We start from the raw sequence: 16,047 nt of genomic DNA, 5'->3' as shown, positions 1-16,047 counted from the left end.
AAGTGTTACTATAAGGATTATTTTGAGATCAAGAATTATTACCCATGTAATTTAACTGCTCGTTCTCTATGTTGTAGCCATAGGGTGGGTATTCTGAATTGCTTGATCCACCTCCACTTGCTCCGCACTGTATTATTGGGTGAACCTGTGAAGAACCAAGAAAACCATCAATTTTTCTATTCAAAAGTTCCACCTGATTAGAGAGCATGGTGACCGAATCAACGTTAAAAACGCCGGCTGTTTTCGTTGGCTTTGTCCTCATGACTTGCCACTGATAATTATTTAGTGACATCTCTTCTATAAATTCATAAGCATCCTCAGGTGTCTTATTATTGATAGTTCCACTAGCAGCTGCGTTAATCATCTGTCTAGTCGAAGGATTCAAGCCATTGTGAAACGTTTGAACCTGTAGCCAGAGTGGTAACCCATGGTAAGGGCTTCTTCTCAAAAGGGCCTTGTATCTCTCCCATGCATCATAGAGTGTTTCTAAATCCATCTGCACAAAAGAAGAGATATCATTACGTAATTTGTCCTTTTTAGCCGACGAAAAATATTTTAATAAAAACTTTTCATTGTTCCCAAGTAGTGATTGACCCTCGTGGAAACGAGTTCAACCACTGTTTAGCTTTGTTCCTCAATGAAAAGGGAAATAACCAAAGACGAATGGCATCATCAGAAATGCCATTGATTTTAAATGTATCGCAAAACTCCAGAAAATTCGCCAAGTGAGCGTTGTGATCCTCATCCTGCAAACAATCAAACTGAACAAATTGTTGTATCATTTGAATTGTGTTAGGTTTCAGTTCAAAATTATTTACAGCAACAGCAGGCCTAACTATGCTTGATTCAATTCCTGTTAAAGAAGGTTTAGCATAATCATACATAGTACGCGGAGTAGGATTCTGATTAGCAGCAATCGTAGGAGGTAGTGGATTTTCCTGGTTTTCAGCCATCTCCTCGGTTGTGGTTGAAGTATCGTCCTCTTGATCTTTCTCTGTGTATCTTAAGATTCGCCTTATTTCACTTCGGTTTCTACAAACTGTGTGATCGATCTCAATGTCATAAAGTAATGGTCCTGACGGGTTTCTTTTGATCATAAACTACAAAAACCTGTCAGAAGAAAATAAAATAAAAGTTAGAAAAGTGAAACTAAACTAAAAATAGATTGCACTAAAAGTAAATATGGCTAAAGTAATAAAAATCCAATGTTCCTAATATCTTAGTTCCCCGAAAACGGCGCCAAAAACTCGATACGTGATATTCATGACAGGTTTTAAAAAAATTTATAATTAATCGCTCTTGAAACTAACTATTATCACGATGAAGGCAAGTGTACCTATCGAACAGTAGTATAGTTTTAGCAAGACTGGATTGTCGAACCCAAAGGAACTAAGAGTACTAGTAATTACTTTCTTTTTATTATCTAGCCTAAAAATTAAGGGATTTGTTTATCTAAACTAATTATTTAAACTAAGGGTGCACAGAGAGAAAATTGGGAAAAAGCTTTTGGGAAAACTCGATTGATTAAGAAAATACCCAAGGAAAAATCCACCTAGACTTCACTTGTTATTTGACTCTGAATCAGACAATTGATTCATTTGACTTGATCTGTAGAAATCCCTAAGTTATATTATTATCTCTTCCGAGACTAATAACGTCTAACCCTAGGTTGATTAATTGAAATCTCTTTTTAATTAACACCCTAGTGTTGCATTAACACGATCTATGGACTCTCTTATTAGGTTTCACCCTAATCCGGCAAAATCTTGTCACCCTATCTCTAGGCGTGCAATCAACTCCGCTTAATTATGACAAATTTACTCTTAGACAAGGACTTTTTCTCCTCTGAATAAGCGCATAAACTTGAATCAATATCCTGGAATATCAAAACAAGAATTAAGAACACATAATTATGAACAAGTCAAATATTTATCATACAATTCAGATAATAATAACAAGATTTGTCTTAGGTTTCATTCCCCTTAGGTATTTAGGGGTTTTAGTTCATAATTATTAAAGAAAACATCTCAAAAGAATGAAGTTAACAAAAAATAAAGAAAACTCAAAACTCCTGAAGGAAATTGAAGGGAGATCTTCAGTCTTGACGATGAATCCTACTTCTGAGATGGATCAATCGGCTTTTCTTTGAGTAATTCCTTGCCTCCTACTCCGTGTCCCCTCCTAAGTGCCTCTTCAGGTGTTTGAATAGGCTTTAGAATGCCTAAAAGCCCTCAAAAGAGGCCTTTTTCCGAATAGGACTATACTTCGGCTCGACAGGGACACGCCCGTGTGACACATCCGTGTGCGATTGCGTCAGACCGTGGTCAAGGATGTAAAATAGGCACGGGCCTGTAGTCTACATGTGTAAGTCGTGCTTCGATCCTGCCAAATGGACACGACCGTGTGGCTTACCCGTGTGAGGAAGTCCAGGCCATGTTGATTTCCTATGTGGGTCCATTTTTTCCATTTTTGACCCTTTTGTCGCTATTTTTACTCTCCTATGCTTACCAAAGTATAAAACATGAAATTAAAGGATTAGGAGCATCAAATTCACCAAATCTAAGGATAATTCATCCAAAAATATGCTAAGCATGAGGTAAAAATATGTATAAATTATGGTTTACCAATGTCAAAGATGATAATATGTTTCATTTCGAGATGGTTCAGGTATCTACATAAAGCCCATGTTTATTAAATGCTTAAAACAATGCATATGAGGTAAGTTTGTGATGGAATGAGTTATGATCATGAGACTATGGTAAATTTACATTTAATTATGTTATAATATTTAAATGTTATATGCATGGTAAGGTTTCTTATTTCTTGTATATGAGCTTACTAAGCTATATAGCTTACTCTGTTTATTTTTCGTGTTTTCTAGTGTAGCCAAGCTAACTTGGATCGAAGATCGTCAGAGGTTCGAATCACACTATCAAACTGTCATTTTTTGGGTATTATGATCTTAGCATTTTGAAAGTATGGCACGTATAGGGGCTTAGTCATTTTTTCATATGTGTCATTTGATTTGGCCAAATGTATTGGCTTATATTTGTTTATGGTGATTTGATATTTAGCCATGTAATTGGCTTAATGTAACACCCCAAACTCGGCCTCAAAGTTTGGCTCGAATCTGTCGTGTCACATTGAAGTGTTTTTTTGAAAACCATGTTTCCATGAAAAACCCTTCTTAATAATTAAAAACTTATATCATTTTCAAACCTTGTTAGAAAACCTCAGCTAAATAACATTCTTAACAACTTTGTAAAAATCTTGGTAGTTGCAAAAGCTTAATTTAAAAACAATTATGGATACGTGATGTTTTGAACAACAGTAGTTGCTTTGGAAAACCGTGTTTTAATACTAGCAACTATAAGAACAATAAATAAAATTCCAAATTTGAAATCCAGAAAATTACAACGGGTTTACTACAACCCACATAAAACATTTAAAAGTAATAATCAAAACTATAAAATAAGCAGTGTGTGTGGCTTCCTCCAAGCCCCTCGGAGCTCCGATCCGTCTAAGGCTGGAAATTACCTGAAAGGTTAATAAACGGGGTGAGTTTACGAAAACTCAGTGTGAAATCCCCTACTAAAAAGGAACATTCAGTCATAGAAAAGAATTAAAAGTCTGGCCCCAGCCTTACTTACAGTTTCAGTATCAATTAGGCCATAGCCCACTATAACAGACAGTACCAGATGGGAATTAGAATCAAAATGAGAATTAGAATCGAATCGAATCGGTGATGTAATCGTAATCGAAATGTAATCGAATTAGGTGACAAAATTAGAATCGTAATCATGTCGTAATGTAATCAAAATCAGAATATGAATGCAATCCTAAGCCAATCCAGCCATATACACCCCCGTACCAACCTTACACCATGTGGGGAGACTACTCGACCCACCCAACCGCTACACACCATAGAAATTGCAGCGAGGCTGCCAAATATTGTGACGAAGTCACCAGATCTGAATATTGTGGCTAGGCCACGAATATATATATATATATATATATATATATATATATGTGTGTGGTGAAGCCACTTAATGAAAATGAGGTCGCGGATATTGTGACGAAGTCACCAGAACAGATATATGTTGCGAGGCCATCAGATTACAGCGAGGCTAGCTGAACGCTTCCTCCATCAATATAACCCGTATCCCATGCAACAGATATACATGTCATGGCATACAACATACAGAATCAGAATATCATGCCCATATTTGAATCAAACAGTCACAGTCAAGTCATTCATATCACCAACATATATTCACAATCAAATTCGTCAACCACACAGTCCAAGTCAGTCACTTGCCCACAAGGGCAAAACAATCATTTAACACCCTAGGGGTAAAATGGTAATTTTATAAATCGAGGATAAAACGGTAATTCTATAAATCGAGGGTAAAACAATAATTTTGTAAATCGAGGGTAAAATGGTAATTCTATAAATCGAGGGTAAAATAGTAATTTTGTAAATCGAGGGTAAAACAGTAATTTTGTAAATCAAGGGTAAAACAGTAATTCTGTAAATCGAAGGTATTTTAGTAATTTGGTAAACTAAAGTATTCTAAACAGGGATAACAATACGAATGGACCTAAAGCCCATTCTCGGCCCAAATGGGCCCACATGCTCGTGTGGCCCTTTTAGCCCAAATCTAGCCACAGATATGAGATTCACCTAGCCTAGTCCAATATTTACTACACAATCAAACAACTTATCCAATTGGGCCTGTAGGCACATTGGGCCCACATGGCCCCTTTCAGCCCATCGTGGCCCGAAGTAGCCATCCTACAGCTAGAGTAGTGAGAAATACACACCTGATAGGAGACTGGAGTTAATTCGGGCTCCGAGAACTCTTAGCCGATGCCCAACCCAAACGAGCACGCCATAAAGCGAAAGGGATCAGCCAAGAAGGTTATGCCTACTCTCCTCATGGTTTGCTCTATTTAAACCCAGCTCTCCATCTACTCTTATGTTAGCTTCTCGATGTGGGATCCCTCCATCACTAGAGTTTAAAACCAACACCAACTCTTGCCGTCCCAACATAGCAATATAAATGCTCCTTGATTGCCATGAGTTTCAAACCCTGGACCTTCCTACCAACTCTATGACGCCACCTTCTTGCCTCTTATGTGGCGCTACTTTGCCACTAGACAACAAGGCTTTTTGTGGCACAATTTCCCTAACAATATTCTTAAGGCCTACCTACTACACCAGGGTTTGATTCACCTTAAACCAAAATTTTTGCTAGAGTCCAGATTTGAACCCAGGACTTCTCCAACACTTCTCAGCACACTAACCACTAAAACAAGCCTTCATTAACGAAATTTACACGCACAACAAAATATAATAAGCTACCTTCAACCACTCCCATGCTCAAGGCCCAAAACTTCTAGGCCCAAATTCAGGGTGTTACAACTCTACCTCCCTTAAAGAAATTTCGTCCTCGAAATTTCCATCTAACAGGGTGGTTGTGTAACATCTACCCCACTACACTACTGCTGTGCACTCTGATCCTACTATCACTATCACACTTCAACTAGAACTTGAAACATCTCAGACATACAGCACTTATTCACTGAAGCGGACACATATTTATCACACATATATACAATTTCTATATCCAAACATCACATCCACATAAAATAAATACCAAATTTAAATTCAGACCAATATCTAAAGAATCCACAGTATTTCAATTTCTAAACAGACAAAAGTATTCAGAAGACTTACGGATTCGGTGCCGGAGACTCGGTGTGCCACACTTTTTAAGAGAAATACTTCAAACTGAGCACGTGGTTGAAAATAATTTTCTGAAATTCAACCTTTGAAAACCCAATCCAAAGCCGAGTTGTTGCAAGCTAGGCTCTAATACCACTAAATGTAACACCCCAAACTCGGCCTCAAAGTTTGGCTCGAATCTGGCGTGTCACATTGAAGTGTTTTTCGAAAACCATGTTTCCATTAAAAACCCTTCTTAATAATTAAAAACTTATACCCTTTTTAAACCTTGTTAGAAAACCTCAGCTAAATAACATTCTTAACAACTTTGTAAAAATCTTGGTAGTTGCGAAAGCTTAATTTAAAAACAATTGCGGATACGTGATGTTTTGAACAATAGTAGTTGCTTTGGAAAACCGTGTTTTAATACTAGCAATTATAAGGATAATAAATAAAATTCCAAATTTGAAATCCAGAAAATTACAACGGCTTTACTACAACCCACATAAAACATTTAAAAGTAATAATCAAAACTATAAAATAAGCAGTGTGTGTGGCTTCCTCCGAGCCCCTCGTAGCTCCGATCCGTCTAAGGCTGGAAATTACCTGAAAGGTTAATAAACAAGGTGAGTTTACGAAAACTCAATGTGAAATCCCCTGCTAAAAAGGAACAGTCAGTCATATAAAAGAATTAAAAGTCTGGCCCCAGCCTTACTTATAGTTTCAGTATCAATTAGGCCATAGCCCACTATAACAGACAGTACCAGATGGGTCTTAGCCCATTATAGAATAAGAAACTTTACCAGAACTAGAATCAAAATGAGAATCAGAATCAGAATCAGAATCAAGTGACAGAATCAGAATCAAAAACAAAATCAGAATTAGGTGACAAAATTAGAATCAGAATCAGTATCAGGTAATAGAATCAAAATCAGAATATGAATGCAATCCTAACCCAATCCAGCCGTATACACCCCCGTACCAACCTTACACCATATAGGGAGACTACTCGACCCACCCAACCGCTACACACCATAGAAATTGCAGCAAGGCTGCCAGATATTGTAACGAAGTCACCAGATACAGATATTGTGGCTAGGCCACCAGAACAGATATATGTTGCGAGGCTACCAGATTGCAGCGAGGCTGTCAGAACGTTTCCTCCATCAATATAACCCGTATCCCATGCAATAGATATACATGTCATGGCATACAACATACAGAATCAGAATATCATGCCCATATTTGAATCAAACAGTCACAGTCAAGTCATTCATATCACCAACATATATTCACAATCAAACCACAACCACACAAATTAAGTCACCACTTGCCCACAAGGGCAAAACAATCATTTAACACCCTATGGGTAAAATGGTAATTTTATAAATCGAGGGTAAAATAGTAATTCTATAAATCGAGGGAAAAATAATAATTCTGTAAATAGAGGGTAAAATGGTAATTCTATAAATCGAGGGTAAAACAGTAATTTTGTAAATCGAGGGTAAAACAGTAATTTTGTAAATCAAGGCTAAAACAATAATTCTGTAAATCGAGGGTATTTCAGTAATTTGGTGAATTAAAGTATTCTAAACAAAGATAACAATACGAATGAACCTAAAGCCTATTCGCGGCTCAAATGGGCCCACACACTCGTGTGGCCCTTTTAGCCCAAATCTAGCCACAGATATGAGATTCACCTAGCCTAGTCCAATATTTACTACACAATCAAACAACTTATCCAATTGGGCCCATAGGCCCATTGGGCCCTCATGGCCCCTTTCAGCCCATCGCGGCTCGAAGTAGCCATCCTACAGCTAGAGTAGTGAGAAATACACACCTGATAGGAGACTGGAGTTAATCTGTGCTCCGAGCACTCTTAGCCGACGCCCAACCCAAACGAGCACGCCATAAAGCGAAAGGGATCAGCCAAGAAGGGTATGCCTACTCTCCTCATGGTTTGCTCTATTTAAACCCAGCTCTCCATCTACTCTTATGTTAGCTTCTCGATGTGGGATCCCTCCATCACCAGAGTTTAAAACCAACACCAACTCTTGCCATCCCAACATAGCAAAATAAATGCTCTTTGATTGCCATGAGTTTCAAACCCTGGACCTCCTTACCAACTCTGTGATGCCACCTTCCTGCCTCTTATGTGGCGCTACTTTGCCACTAGGCAACAAGGCTTTTTGTGGCACAATTTCCCTAACAATATTCTTAAGGCCTACCTACTACACCCAGGGTTTGATTCACCTTAAACCAAAATTTTTGCTAGAGTCCAGATTTGAACCCAAGACTTCTCCAACACTTCTCAGCACACTTAACCACTAAAACAAGCATTCATTAACGAAATTTACACGTACAACAAAATATTATAAGCTACCTTCAACCACTCCCATGCTCAAGGCCTAAAACTTCTAGGCCCAAATTCAGGGTGTTACACTTATTTTGGCTAAAATGATTGTAAGCCCATTTATATAAGTATATGTATTAATGCCTTCTTATTTATGTGTTTTGTAATGGGATTGCTATATGTTTATTATGGTTAAATGACTTGTTGTGAAGTGGATGAGATGAGTCCTTTGGTGTGCTAGGAAACCTAAGTAGAATTATGCATGATGAAGGTATCCATGTTGATACTTGTGAATGTGAGTTTTGTATGAATTGATTTGGTAAATTATGCTATAGTAAATATGTTAAGTGTTGGTAATGAATGAAATTACCCTTGATTTTCGATGTTTAGATTGCTTAAACATGTCATTTATTATGCCATTGATCTTGTGTGTGTAGGTGTAAATGAGGGTGACAAATGGCTTGGTAGATAACATTTATTTTGTCCATAGGGGTAGGCACACGAGCATGTGTCTAGGCTATGTGTGACACACTGTCTGCCCCATGGGCATGTGTTCTGGCCATGTGTCCCCTGCTCCTTAATTTTGAGAATTAGAATGCTCAGAATTGAGCACACAAGTAGAGACAGGGCGTGTGTCTCAGTCGTGTAAGGGACACAACCTCAGACACGAGTGTGTGTCCTGGGCGTGTAAAGTCTGCACCTATTTAATGAAAATTTAATTAGCCACACGGCCTGGCACACGGGCGTGTGACTTGGCCGTTTGACATCAATTTGTTCATGCGTTGCACAATAGAGAGTTACACGGGTTAGGGACACGAGCATGTGTGACCACACAGCCTTCCCACACAGGCGTGTGACCCTTGTTCATAGCAAAAATTTTCTAAGTTTTATAAAAAATTTCCTAAGTGCTCGGTTTAGTCCCGAACCACTTCCAAAGCATGTTTTGGGCCTCGTAGGCTCTTATTAGGGACTTTAGGGTTGAATGCGAATGGTTTTAATTTGGATGAAAATTTATGACTCAAAATTGTATATTTGCTTGCTTTGTAAGTCCGATAATGCCTCGTATCCTGTTTCGGAGTTTAATACGGGTAAGGGGTGTTACAATTGGCCAAATAAGCTTATACATGCCATTATACCAAAATAAGATTTCTATTTGTACCAAAATGAGTTCGTGGATAGTGTGATGATTGCTCTGACCAACTTCCAACCTTCGTGAGCTTTGAGCACTATAAAATAGGGAAAATTAAATAGAGTAAGCATTTTATGCTTAGCAAGTTTCTATACGGAAAATAAACTTACCGGTCATATTTACTAATACAAGCATACATAAATTTACATTCCATTTATTTTGGGTAAGTTACCTAAACTCATACACTTATTCAACAACTTAGTCACATAATCTCATATGAATATCAAGTAAACATAGATGAGCTCATCATATTACAAGCTTCTATTAGTTTTACCTTTCCACACTTCATGCATCTTTTCCATCGAATTATTGAAATCTCGATGGATGTTTAGGAAATATACACATGTGTAATGTACCTATTAGGGTACATAAGAGAAAGGCACACTCTTGAGCCGTACATTTTACATTAGGATTACTAGTCTAGGCTAAATCTTATCTATAGCATATGCTCTAGAGAGCTTAATACGGGTTACCTGTCCAGGTTAAATCCAATTTATAACCTAAGCTCAAGAGGGTTTACATTAGAATTACTTGTCCGGTATGCATTATTACTCTTAACCCATTGAAATTTAACATTCAACCAGAACATGACAATTTGTCCATTTTTCATGTATCATTTCATACATATCAACACAATCATACAATTCAATTCAAGCATATTAACATACATATTTAAGTTACACGAACTTACCTTGAAAATGGTTCGTATTTGAATTTTAACTAATCCGAATGTAACACCCCAAACCCTGCCTAGAAGTTAGGCTCGAATCTGGCGTGTCACATTGAAATGTTTTTCAAAAACCATGTTTTCATTAGAAACCCTTCTTATTAGAAACGTAGTACATTGAAAACTTATTAATTTTATTCCCAAAATTCCCTTTTGGGTTACGGAAGCTAATTTTTACAGTAACCGATTTACGAAAACGTGATGTTTAAAAGTTAAGTTGCGAAAACGTAGTGTTTTGAAAACAGTTGTTGCTTTGGAAAACCGCGATCTACTTCTAACAATTATAAAACATAGTAGATAAAATCCCAAAGTTTAAAATAAAAACCAGAATAAAGAGAGGCCTTATTACAACCCAAATATAAAAGAAAAAAACGCAACAGTAAATAAACAAATCTGAAAACATAAGCAATGTGTGGTCATCTCCAAGTACCTCGCAGCTCCGATCCATATATCGCTGGGGATTACCTACACAGTTAATAAACAGGGTGAGTTTACGAAAACTCAGTGTGTAATCCCCTAGCATCCAAACAGTCAGTCAAAAATAGAATTTAGAACAATTATGGGCTTGAGCCCTATCCAGTAATAGTACAGTCCAATTCAGAATATATGTGGGACAAAGCTCGGTTCATTAACATTTGGGTCTCAACCCATCACAGTCTCAATTGGGCCTAGCCCATCTCAGAATCAATATCAGTTTGGCCAAGCCCATATCAGAACCAGTATCAGTTGGGCCTAGCCTATTTCAATATCAAACCTATATGAATAATGCATGATAGCCCATCCAACCCTACACTTGCCTCCGTCCAACCCTTCACTACCTTTGGGAAATAAATCACCCACGCCATCCCTACACTTACAATGTTAGCACTGGTTGTAACACTAACTAGAGTCGCAAAGAAAGTCGCTAATACCGTAATATGTGGCACAAAGACCAATCATGCTTTCTTCCTCCATAACAATATCCCAATCCCAAGCAGTATGTCATGTATGCAGAATGTCATGTACAAAATCAATCATACAAATCACAGACAAATCAGTCATTTACCCTCGATGAGCAAAACAGTCATTTTACCTTTTAGAGGTATTTTGGTCATTTTACAAATTTTGGGGTCCCAGTATAGATTACGACCTCATGGATGGTCTGCTATCACCTCGAGAAACTCAAGTATCTTAGATGGTCAAAACGGTGAAAATGGGCCCAAGGCCTATTACTCGGCCCAAGTGGGCCCACATGCTCGTGTGGCCCATTTAACCCAATTTCAGTCATGGCTATGCGAACACCATAGCCTAGTTCATTATTTGTCACTTACCGCAGATTATATCCGTGTAGGGCCCTCGAGCCCATTGGGCCCATACAGCCCATCGAGGCCCAAAATAACCCCAGTACACGAGAATGCGCGTGGTGGCCTCTATAGTCTATAGCCATTTATTTGTGGGCACGGTTTAGCACACGAGCAATTGCATGCTCGTGAGGCCTCAAATGCTGAAGTTTTGGCTTTTTCGCTTTTGCCGATTAACGGTTAAGGCAGTGTGATTACACACCTTAAAGTGCAAATAGCCCTCGAGTCAAAAGCCTAGGCTTCACCAAAAATACTTCATTAGTCAAAGCAATAGGATTAACATCCCCTTTCTACTCTTATCAAAATTACTACACCAACACTTGCGTTACTTGCAAGAGTGAGATTAACCCTAAATGAACTGTTGACAAAGGCTGAATACCACTCCTTGACTAAACTGCATACAACCGAACTCCATTAACCTATATCGATATTGATCACATATAGATTGAACCAATATAATCACTTACCGAAAACGTGAAACCGGTTGTGGAAATAAAGTAATCGTCCCTATTCTCGGAGTAAGAATCCAAAAAATAGAGGCAAGGTTCAGTACCCACACGCTCCTAGCCATAAACGGTAGTAAGAAGATATAAGAGAGATTACTATAGCACGAAAAGAAAAGAACAGAGAGGTAGACAAGCACCTACCGATTGCCCAAAATCAGTTGCAAAAGCCAGAAGCAGAGGTAGGAAAAAAGAGTTATGCCGCCATTGTCACAGTACCAAAAAGTGAAAAGGTTATAAGAGTAGAGAAGAGAAAAGAAGAAGTATTCGGTAAAGGATCAAAAGAAGGGAAGGATGATAAGAGAAGTGGTTAACAGAAGAAAATAGGTGCAGAAAGAAAAGAGAGACGAGTTATTCGGTCACCAACAAACTAGAAGAGGGAGGGGAAGATGGAGAAGTCAGCCAATGATGAAACCAATAGTTAAAACCTAAAAGTGCAAAAAGTGATTGAACTAATTGGTAAAAGTCGAATAAGCAAAATGCCAAAACCCGAAAGAGAACCCCTCCCCAATACCATTCGGCCATAAGAAAAACAATAGCTCTTGAGCACCCTTAGCCAAATTTTTCATACACAAACCTCCCCATTCGGCTACAGCTCTCCCGATTTCAAATTCCTTGATTTTCTCCACACATCCCTCTTTAATTTACTCCAGCTTCCCCCAATTCAAATTCAATTCAACAACCATGACCAGTTCAAACTTCACCCTTTTACCAAGTCCACAACAACCTCAGGAGAGTTTCAATCCAATTCAACCACTTACCATCCCCATGTAGCAAAATAATTGCGTTTTGCTTGCAAGGAGATTTGAACCCAAGCCCTCCTCAATAGCTCAACACGCCACTTGCCTCTTTGCCACAAGCTCTTTTGTGTCACAAAATATCCTCAATTAATTATAAGGTCTATAGGCCAAAGTCTAGGTTCCTTTAAAAGAAAAACTAAAATAAATTGCAAGAGCCAAGACTTGAACCCAGGCTCCCTTACAACCTTAATGACGCCACAACCACTAGACCACATGCTCACTTGTGTCATTTATTTAACACAATAATTTAAAAGGCCTACTTCCAACCATCCAGGGTTTTATTCACTTAAAACCAAAATTTTTGCTAAAGCCCAGGTTTGAACCCAAGATTTCTCCAACACTTCTCAGGGCCATTAACCACCAAAGTAGACATTTAATTGTGTCATTCACTTGCACAACTACATTCCAATTCCTCCGATACGTGAAGCCCATTTCTTCGAGGCCCAAATTCTGGGCGTTACACGAAACCTTTTGCTTTCCTTGATCTAGTTTTGTGGTTGGTCTTTCTGAATATATATGGGTAAATTTAATTATTAATCTATCACATTTCATATATATTTTCACTCCATTACATCCTAGGCAAATTTACCGTGTTGCCCTATTCCTTTCTAAAAATTCTGATTTTGTCCCTAGGCCCGAAAAATGAAATTCATGAAATTTAATCCTCTTTCCAAGCCTATCCAAAATTTAATATTACACTTACAACACATATTTCACAAATTTCAGTATTTTTCATGGGTTTTACCACTTTTTCATTTTAGTCCCTAAATCAAGTTTTCATAAAAAATTCTTTGTAAAAGTTGTTTATCTATGAAACCTTTTCATTTTCTACAATAAATTTCTAATTTTCAGCATATTCATCCATAAATCAAATTTTATACCTTGATAACTTTTCAAATAAATCCCCTAAATAGAAAGATTAGGCTATCCCGATTCTAAAAATATAGAAATTACTAAAAACGGGGCTTGATTTCAGACCTTATTGAGCCTGAAAAGTTTTCTTCCTCTCTCCTAGGGTTTCCATAGAAAAATGGGGAAGATGATATGAAATTAGATGATTTTTTTCTTTTTAATTAATTATCATCTAATAATTTTATTAATTTCCAATTTAATCCCTACCCTTTTCTAATTTTTTCATGGATAAGTCATTAAAATATCTACTAACTACTCTTCAATGATTTAATTACCATATAAGGACCTTAAGTTTTGAATTCCATAGTTGTTTGATACCTATAGCTACTAGAACCCAAATTTTACATTTTATGCAATTAAGTCTTTTCCCTCATTAAACACATAATCGGCATAATTTTCGTACCAAAATTTTCAAGTGACCTTCCTATCATGATACCAACCATAAAATAAAATAAAACAAATTTTTATTTTTGGCTTGGGTTTGTGTCTCGAAACCACTGTTCTGATCTCATCGAAAATGGGTTGTTACAATGATGAAGCTGATACCTGACCTTGTTGGTTATTTTATCGTGGCATAGGTTGATTATAACCAATCAGTACACTCTCGGCATTCTGTCTAATAGTAGTATTTGAATTGCCAATACCTTGATTTTTCAAACCAAAGTTTAGGTGTTATTTCGACTCGGGATTATAAGTGTTGGAATAGGGATTATTATTCCGGTCGAACTTACCCATGTAGTAGACAGATGCTGGGTTTGATGGAAATTTATCAAACACGTGGTCTTCACCATAACTGGCTTCTACATTATCTTGATTATATTAGTTAAAGAAGATACATGGTTTGTCAATGAAGTGATTGCACCAAGCTCAATGATGCCAGCAGCTCTTCTGCCAGTTCCAACTCGCGTGGTAGGATACTGATAAGCATTGTTGGCAATCCTTTCCAAAATCTCGTATGCTTCATTGTATGCAACTAACTAAGACTAAAGGCATGAAATATAACTAAGTCTAACTCTAATACCACTAAATTGTAACACCTTATATCTGACCCATCCACCAAATCCAAATACCGAGTGTCACAATTACCCATATGTCTTAATAAGTTCCTAACCAATTATTTGCAACCATGTACTAGGCTCATGTTGCCATTTCATATTAAGAGACTCGAATAGTTATTAAAGCTTAATAAGACTTATGATTTTCCATGATTATACTTTATAAATCCTTAAGGCGTGACCTCAAAAGGTGCCCTCTATCGGCATGAAACAGCTACCACCATTCATATAGTACTGACTATGTTTGGCTTGATCCCCCACCATGATCCTCGAGTCATCCATTGACCCTGCAATCATACATTCCAAATGTAAGTTCAGATGAACTTAATGAGATTCCATTCTGTAAAGTCATATAGATTCTCTAGTTCAAGAGATGAAAGATGAAACACAAAAATTAAAACTCCCTGTGTATTGTTGGGACCATCATAGATTTCCTGGCAGAGCCAGCATCTAACATTCCTCATACTATAGTGGCGATCTATAGGACAATCTGTCCCAACTGACAGATGCTTATCGCGTTACCCTTACTATGTCCTTATCATTCAGTACGTGCTTGAACCTTTCTTCAGGGAAAGAGCCCCTTTTCAATCATTCTCATCGGTAATCTTGCTTGGGAGTTTTAGCAAATATACAAACTCCCATTCCTTGCTATTTCATATTCACATAATGACCCTATAGGGCTTTACCTACTTTTTCTTATCCTTCCATGGCATCCCCGAGGTGTTGGACAGTACTGGATGGCTAACTCTTCCACGGGATTTTCCTTGGCAAACCCTTTTGATGTGCTCATAACTCTAGTCCATATCAACTTCAGCAAGTTCCCTTATTGTACCGATGGTTTATGCCTTTTGGGCACTTCTCACTCGTCTATACTTGTGACATAACGCACCAGTGACATTGCTCTTATGGATTCAGTTCCTTGCGTACCTCCCGAATGGTGAACTTTCCTGTTAGGATTCCTTTGACCTATATCTTGGCAGACTTCTCCATTTCTACTGTCTCCACGAACTATCCACGATACCCAAGTGTCATATAACCATGGTTTTACTTAACCTAACCCCATTTCTTTAGCGTCCTAATTGACTATATGTTCTTATGTCTTGGTAGACTTCTTTAGTTGCCTTAGTTGAGCTGAGGTCTTACACCATTCTCACCACATATTCCCCTGGTCCAGGCGAACCACCCTATTTTTACTGTCTCGATGGTCTATTTGTTTTGTGTTTACTATCCAGTGAACTATCTATTCTGTGTTTATTATCCTAACAAACTATCTCTATGGATGCCATGGAGTCTTTTATCAATGGTCCTACACAGATTCATCATCCTAGCATACTATCTTATGATGCCATGGAATCTTTCATCCATGGTCTTACTTATCATACCTAGCTGTCATAGCATCTTTCATTTATGGTCTTACACTGTATAACTTATACCTTGTAC

The 16,047-nt window shown here is 37.7% G+C and overlaps 1 non-coding gene across 1 annotated transcript; it reads left to right on the top strand.

Annotated features, from left to right (window-relative positions):
• The first annotated feature begins 422 nt into the window (after positions 1 to 422).
• On the top strand, positions 423 to 529 carry LOC128290042 (small nucleolar RNA R71). The gene has a single exon (XR_008279683.1). It is a non-coding gene; the product is annotated as a small nucleolar RNA R71 (small nucleolar RNA).
• The last annotated feature ends 15,518 nt before the right edge of the window (positions 530 to 16,047 follow it).

The sequence above is a fragment of the Gossypium arboreum genome, chromosome 2, assembly GCF_025698485.1.
Source record: "Gossypium arboreum isolate Shixiya-1 chromosome 2, ASM2569848v2, whole genome shotgun sequence".
Classification (NCBI taxonomy): domain Eukaryota; kingdom Viridiplantae; phylum Streptophyta; class Magnoliopsida; order Malvales; family Malvaceae; genus Gossypium; species Gossypium arboreum.
This window is presented reverse-complemented; position numbering and strand designations above follow the sequence as displayed.